The 7485-nt window shown below is 51.4% G+C and overlaps 1 protein-coding gene across 1 annotated transcript in view; it reads right to left on the bottom strand.

The window, feature by feature from the left end:
• Positions 1 to 4099: 4099 nt before the first annotated feature.
• Ncs1 (neuronal calcium sensor 1) overlaps positions 4100 to 7485 on the bottom strand; it is a 45606-nt gene continuing 42220 nt past the window's right edge. The window contains exon 8 of the mRNA NM_024366.2: positions 4100 to 5216. The gene's annotated coding sequence lies outside the window, so the exon portion shown is untranslated. The remainder of the gene's footprint in view (positions 5217 to 7485) is intronic.

Here is a 7485-nt window from a genome sequence, read left to right as displayed (position 1 = left end):
CCCATCTATTTTTGATGCTCTCATGGGTGCGATACTGTGCAGATATGTAGGTGGCCCCCAACTTACACCAAGGGACAGCTCCTTAGGACTGAGACCCTCCTTGGTAACCAGCTCTCTCGAGCAGAGACTATCAGACTCTTATGCACACGCTCTTGCTAAATCCTGCCCCACAGTTTGCTCATTCGCACAAGATGGGGTTGTGGTAGGGGTACGATTGTAGACAGCCCACCACAACCCCTGCCACCATCACCAAGGATCTCTGAAAAATGCAGGTCTGGGTCAGATCCCAAGAAAACCACATTCCCAGTATGTACTGGCTGGTTTTGTGTGTCACCTGACACAGCTGGAGTTATCACAGAAAAAGGAGCCTCAGCTGAGGAAATGCCTCCATGAGACCCAGCTGTAAGGCATTTTCTCAACTAGTGATCAAGGGGGAAGGACCCAGCCCATTGTGGATGTTGCCGTCCCTGGGCTGGTGGTCCTGGGTTCTATAAGAGAGCAAGCTGAACAAGCCTGGGGAAGCAAGCCAGTAGGTAACATCCCTCCATGGCCTCTGCATCAGCTCCTGCTTCCTGACCTGCTTGAGTTCCAGTCCTGACTTCCTTTGGTGATGAGCATCAAAGCTGAACAAACCCTTTCTCCCCAACTTGCTTCTTGGTCATGATGTTTGTGCAGGAATAGAAACCCTGACTAAGACATAGTGAGAGGCCAGGTTAGGCTGACACGGCTGGGCGAACACACTTTGAGAAGCTCTCATATCCCATAGCGTATCTTGTTGGGCTGTCAGGAGGAGTGCAGCTTCCCTTGGCCCGGGAATTCACTTTTGCATCTGCAGCTGCTGAGAACCCAACTGTGTTGGAGACTATGGGAAGTCGCCTCTGGAGGGGAGGTGGGTGGAGAGACAGTTGGCTTAGCCTGCAGAGGTTTTGACATCTGACTTTGAGAGCAACAAGCCTCAGCTGGACGTACGTAGTCACACGTATGAAGCAATGTGGCCCCCAGGCAACCCCAACAGATGGGACATGCGGGAGGGGATGCTGCAGGGTGAATTGCTGTGGCCTGCTCACCTGCTGAGCCCTGGTCGCCAAGGCAAGCTTTCTTTAAATTTATTTATGTATGTGAGTACACTGTCTTCAGACACACCAGAAGAGGGCATCAGATCCCATTAAAGATGGTTGTGAGCCACCATGTGGTTGCTGGGATTTGAACTCGGGACCACTGGAAGGGCAGTCAGTGCTCTTAACCACTGAGCCATCCCTCCAGTTCCCGTCACCAGGGCGGTCTTAACCGAGTGGATTGAGTGGATTCCTTGCATGGGATTTCTCTTGGGTATCCTGAGCAGACCACACCCAAAGTGAGAGCAAGATTGTCCTGGGAGAAAGAACTCTAGAGCAGACAGAAACACAGAAACAGACAAAGCACCAGGCCCACACAGGGAGGCAGGGAGGTCCAGGAAGCATGTTTAATTGGCCAGACACAGACAACATACATCGGGAGCAGCGGGGACACCTGGACATGCAACAAAGCCTATCGCCCTTGGCCTGCACCACTAGGTGAGGGCCTCCCTATGCCCCCCCAGACATAGACAGGACGGCACCCCAAAAAGAGACTCTGAGGGTGCTGGGAATGCAAGCAGGGAAGGATGGAGACAACCACAGCCAAATGTCACCTTTCCTAGATTGGGTTTTTAAGTTACCTAAAAATCCGTCAGGAGCTGCAGGACCCACTATGGGCACCAACTCAAACGGCGCTGGCCTGTCACCCCTGCAAGGTGGCTGACCTCCTTCTGAGGCATGGAGAAACAGATCCAATGAGTAAAAGTCCCGAAGGAATCTGGAGACTTGGTTCAGGAATGCAGAGGTGCTGGGTGGGGCCCCCACCCTGGGAAGCAGACAAAACCTGAACCTAATGCCAAGACAGAAGATGGGACCAACTGTTTATTCAACAAAAGCCTTTTATTCATTCAAAAATTAACCATTGGATTTATTTCTGCAGATATTTTTTTAAAAAAAATTAAAGTCGGGAGGGCAAAGCTTCCCACTGTGCCCTTATGCCAACTACCTTGCCAGTCCCAGATGACATAGCAGAGGGGTGGGTGGGATACATGCTGCCAGATATGTGAGGCTGGGGAATCCAGGACCTCTGGAATCACAGCCCCCACCTTGGCCTTCCCACCTCTAGCTTCACCACTTGCTGGAACGCTGCATCCCCAGGTGCCACTGTGGCTCACCACCACCAGGGGGCGTCCCCCGTGCATCCTTGGATCATGTAAATGTAGAAACACACTAGGAAGAATCTTAGGGGCTTTCTGTTTGGCCAGCAGTGGGGGCTTTCTCAGGAGAGATGCCAGGGATCCCATGCACCGCACGCCCCGCCATCCCCCAGAAGAGACAATGTCCCCCAAAGTGCAAAGGCACCTTCCTCGGAAATCAACTATCGAACTATAGAGCATTTAAAGAAAGAGATGTCAATGCTGCATATATTTTACCTTGTTATTTTAAACCTGGCTAGATACTGAAAAGTCGTGATATGCTCCCAAGTCACCATCGACACAAAGTGGGCAGCAGATGCTGGGAAGAGGGGATCACAGCATTCCTGGCCCTAGAAAGGAGGGTCTGCCAAGGGACCAGGGACCTGGCCTCAATGGCTAGACCACACCCCTAAAGAAAGCAGCATCAGATGGGGTGGGGCCTCTAAAGAAATGAACTTGGAGAGGCCCTCGGGCTGCGCAGAAGAGGCCTGGCCTCAGATTCCGGGCGTGCTGTGTGCCTCAGCTAACTGCTGGTGAAAGAGAGGGACAGACGTAAGTCAGCACACGTCCTTGAACGAGAATAGTGTCCGACACCCTGCCAGGAAAAGGCAGCCCAGGGCTGTCTCAATGTCCAAGGCTTGGGCCAAGGGCATAAACCGTGAAGGCCAAAAACCACACTGGAGGATGCAATCCAAAAAGCCAAGATGCTGAAAGGAAGCCTGGACCCACAGACATCAGTGAACACCTTAGCTGAGGAGCCCCATGCTTAACCCTTGACAGACCCTCAGCTAGGAATCCATTGGATCTTGATGCTACCACACATGCCCATTCACAGAGAGGACGACCAAGGCTCCAGAGAGAGGTCCATTCTCATCCTCTCAGCTAATGTCATCACATCTACTCCCTATCCTAGAGGCCCTGTCAGGGACCAGGCAGCAAGATGACCCAAAGAGGCCTCAAAGAAAATTGCCTGTGTAACTGGAGCCCTGGGGATCTGGTGGGCCAGCAATGGAAACAGCATGAGCAAAGGGCCTACCCATGAAGAGGGTGTGTGCACGGACGGGCTAAGCGTTCCCACTCACTCACAGGGATGGACAGGCAGGACAACGCCACCTCTGGATGGAAGACGTCAATCCTCCAGCTGACAGCTGCTCACCCACGGGTCATTAGCAAGGAAGATTCTGGCCTCCCAGAAGTATGGTGGAGATTACAGGGGAATCGGAGCAGAAGAAAAGCCCCGGGGGCCGCCTTCCCCCTCTCAACGGTGGGCAGAGAGGCTACACAAACCAGAAGCAAGAACTGTGGGCTCGGGTCTGCCTCTGCAGCTGGGAGGCTCACCTGGCAAAGCTCGCCAGGGTGAGGACGAGCCCAAAGGAGCTCACGAGTCTGGGGGATCCTAAAGAAGGGGTAAAAGGGGTGCCTCTGGGTCCAACCACACACTCCAGCAGCGAGGCTGTGTCCCGAGACCGTATAGGGGTTACGCTGTCATTTATACGATTCTGTATCCTCCAGGGCCTACAAAACAGTCAAAGAACGGTGTCACAAACACCTAACTCCAGGCTGAGAATCACACATCATCAACAAGGCCAACCACCAGGCCTCCCAGCCCTGCTGCTGACTGAGAAGGCAAAGACTACAAAGTCCCAGAGAAGCCCAGCTTTGGGCTCCTTGCTTCTCTTCCATGGTTGCCTGGTGTTTCTGGTGGCATGCTGGAGCCGTCTCGCTGGCTTTGGATTCAGCCCTGAGGAGCAGCATGGCCTGCTCCCGTCTCCCTACCCCTTCTCTCTCAGACTCCTAGCAGGGAAGAAGGCTGCTGCAAAGGGTAGATAGAGGCAGGTGAGCAGAGGGGTTCACACGCTATACCTACCCAGCCCCTTAGTTAGCATCAAGGAGGCAGAGGCCAGCAGTTCCCAGAGAAGCCCACTTCATACTCTATTCTGTGTGCCCGACACCCGCTCCCAGTTCCCACTCCCAGAGCAAGGCTCTCCATCTTTTCTCTGCTGCAAACATCAGAGTAAAGTTGCAAAAATTAAAAAAAAAAAAACCAAAAAACAAAAAACACCCCAAGTGTGTTCTTGAAAAAAAGTGTTATGGGCTCCAAGGGGTGCAGAGGAGAGGGGTGGGGGCTTCAGGGCAGAAGCTGGGGGAACAGTGCATTAGCCATCGAGGAATGCCTACCTTCCCCTCTCCAAAAACGGAGCACAGTATCTGAGAAAGAAAGAAAAAAAAAAAAAAAAAGGAAAAGATTTTTTTGGCTTCTTGGCCGCTGCAGGCCACCATCCTCCCAAGTGTGGCGGGCAGGTGGGTGAGGGTGTGCACATGTAAACGGAGGCCCAGCATCCTGGGAGTTTCAGACACACAAGGTAGCAGCAATAGTTAACAACCAATAAATAAAAGGTATCGATTATGTATGAGTATAAAAAAAAAAAACCCTCAGTTTCCCCACAAAATGCACAATACTGTTATCACGTGAGTCACTGCCGCTAACACCCTTGCCTGCCAGTGGCCTCACTGCCCCTGGCCACCACTGCAGGGGACCAGGCAGAGACTGAGTTCTCTGAGACACAGAGGCCTTCTCCCAATGGTCAGTATCTTTTAGAACGGAAGGTAGTTTGTTTTCTTTTACATTGTCCATTTGAAATAAAAAAAGAAAAAAGAAAGCACACAGGCCAGACAGCAGGAAGAACGGGACGGCTGCCGAGGGAGGCAGCCCGGCGCTCAGGTTTGCAGAGGGCTGGAGCCTTTCCGTTTTGGGTTGTCGTTGTTTGGACAAGCGGAGGTCGTTGACGATGGAACCAGTGGCTTCAGGCGGCAGGTGGATGCAGGGCTGGGGGAAAGACAGCCAGGGCCTAGAGGCTCAAGGGCGGCCGGCTTTGTGGAGACGAGGAAGGCTGGGTGGGCACAGGGGCGGTGTCAGGCTGCGGTGGCCTCATGGCACAGGAAGAGGCTAGTGGTTCCCACACATCTGCAAGACAGAGGGAGGCAGGATGTGTTAACAGCTATGGCGACTGAGGGGTCCGTTAGGGCTCCAGGTTCCTTCGGGTTTGGAAAAATGAATGTGACAGTGACGAGAGACCCTCTAGAGCATCCCAGAATGGAAGATTAGTGCCACAACCAAGAATTAACTCAAACTCAGTGATGACGGGGGTCTGAGGTGATTTGGCGGCTCGACTTGTCCTCTGTCTCGATTCAGAGCACACAGCCTATGCCCTTCCCGTGACGTCACACCTCACACCAACGCTGCCTGAAACAGCTTCGGGTTTGAGACGTGTGTGTTATGAATTACAGCTTTTTTTCTGTTTCCGTTTACTGCATCTATGACATTTTTCTGTTCCCACAGAAACATCATGCTTTAATTATAGAAAAAATAAAGACAATAAAACTATATGCATAACAAACTGCTTTTAAAATAGAATTCTTTATGATTTATTAGCTGTAAATATTTGATCTAATGTTTATTTCGTATACTTACGTACCAAGAGCTGTGTCAAAGTTTCTCAGTGAGAAGACGGGTCACGAGCAAAAGAAGTGTGAGAAACTAAAGGGCACTAGAGGGCGCTAGAGGCGCTAGAGGGCACGAGAGGGCCAATCAGCACTCTGGGCTGGAAATCCTGAAAAGTTTGCATGGCCTTTAATTCACCACAAGATTCTTCATATCCCTCCCTGGGAAATAAGTAAGATGATCACCACGGCACACTCTGTAATAGTGAAGGGCCAGCCTGAGTGTCCAATATCAGGGAACTGGTCGTATCAAATATTTACAGCCATTAAACCCACGGATGGCATAAGTCACTAAGGATCCAATCAGAAACAGGATGTGGATTCGGCCCCTCTTCAGCTCATGAAGACAGCCATTACACATTCCAAGGAAAACAGTGGTGTCAACAAGAGCAGGGGGAAATCAGAGTCCTTGCGCCTCAACAGTGAGGACATAAAATGGTGGGAAACAGCATCTGAGGCCTATCTGCCTGTGTCAGTGACATACCCAACAATGTGTTTAAAAATGGCTTTGATTTATGGCCTCTGTGTGTGTGTGTGTGTGTGTGTGTGTGTGTGTGTACATGCACACTCCGAGGATTAAAACCAGAGTCTCTCATGTGCCGGAAAGTACTCCCATACCACTACATCACCACCTCTGTATTTTTATGTTAAGACCAAATCAATCTGTTATTCAATTGTTCAGGTAGGTCTTGAACTCCAGACTCCTGCCTCAGCCTCTGAACAACTGAGATGACGGAGATGATGGGGAAGATGGGGTGATGGGGGTGATGGGGAAGATGGGGATGATAGTGACAATGGTGATGATGGGATGACGGTGACAATGGGGATGATGATGGGGATGATAGGGATGACGGTGATGATGTGAAGATGGGGATGACAGTGACAGTGGTGATGATGGGGATGATAGGGATGACGGGGATGATGGGACTGCAGGGACATAACAAGGAGACAATAGGCCTACACCACCAGACCTGGCAGAACTGCCCGCTTTAAAACGGTTCCTTCTGCATTGAGTTCCCCTCCCAGACTCTCTTATAAAAAGCTCGGAACCTGCCCTGGAGCCAGTCAGCCTCTCGGCCATGCTCATATGGAATTCGGGGTGTCCTGGAGGCTCTTGATTGGACAGTTGCAGAATCCTGCTCCAGCACAGTAGGCTTCCTGATCTATGAGGGTCAGGCGGCAATTTGTGTTATCCTAGGCATGGGAACCGGAGAAAGAAAGCATTTAATGGTGTCCCTAAAAGGAACACAGAGACTACTGGCTGTCTAGTTTCATGTCAATTTGACACAAGTTAGAGTGGTCAGAGAGCAGCTCCAACGGAGAGAATGGCTCCGTAAGATCAGACTGGGGCAAGCCGGTAGAGTACTTTTGTAACTAGTAATTAATGGAATCATGGTGGCTTATACCATTCCTGGGCTGGTGGCCCTGGGTTCTATAAGAAAGCAAGCTGAGCAAGCCATGGGGAACAAGCCAGTAGGCAGCACCCTCCATGGCCTCTGCATCAGCTCCTGCTCCAGGTTCCTGCCCTGTTTGAGTTCCTGTCCTGACTTCCTTCCATGATAAACAGTAGAAATGTAGGTGGAGTAAACCCCTTCCTCCCAAGGCTGGTCATGGTGTTTCATCACAGAAACAGTAACCCTGACTAAGACGGGGGCAGAGGGATAACAGGCAGGACACGGTGGTCAGGAGCAAAGGGAGGAGGTGGATGGGGCAGGGCTGTTGTCCCCTTCCTG

Source organism: Rattus norvegicus, chromosome 3 (assembly GCF_036323735.1).
Source record: "Rattus norvegicus strain BN/NHsdMcwi chromosome 3, GRCr8, whole genome shotgun sequence".
NCBI classification, from domain to species: Eukaryota; Metazoa; Chordata; class Mammalia; order Rodentia; family Muridae; genus Rattus; species Rattus norvegicus.
The sequence above is the reverse complement of the archived record's forward strand: the minus strand, read 5'-3'. Positions and strand labels throughout refer to the sequence as shown.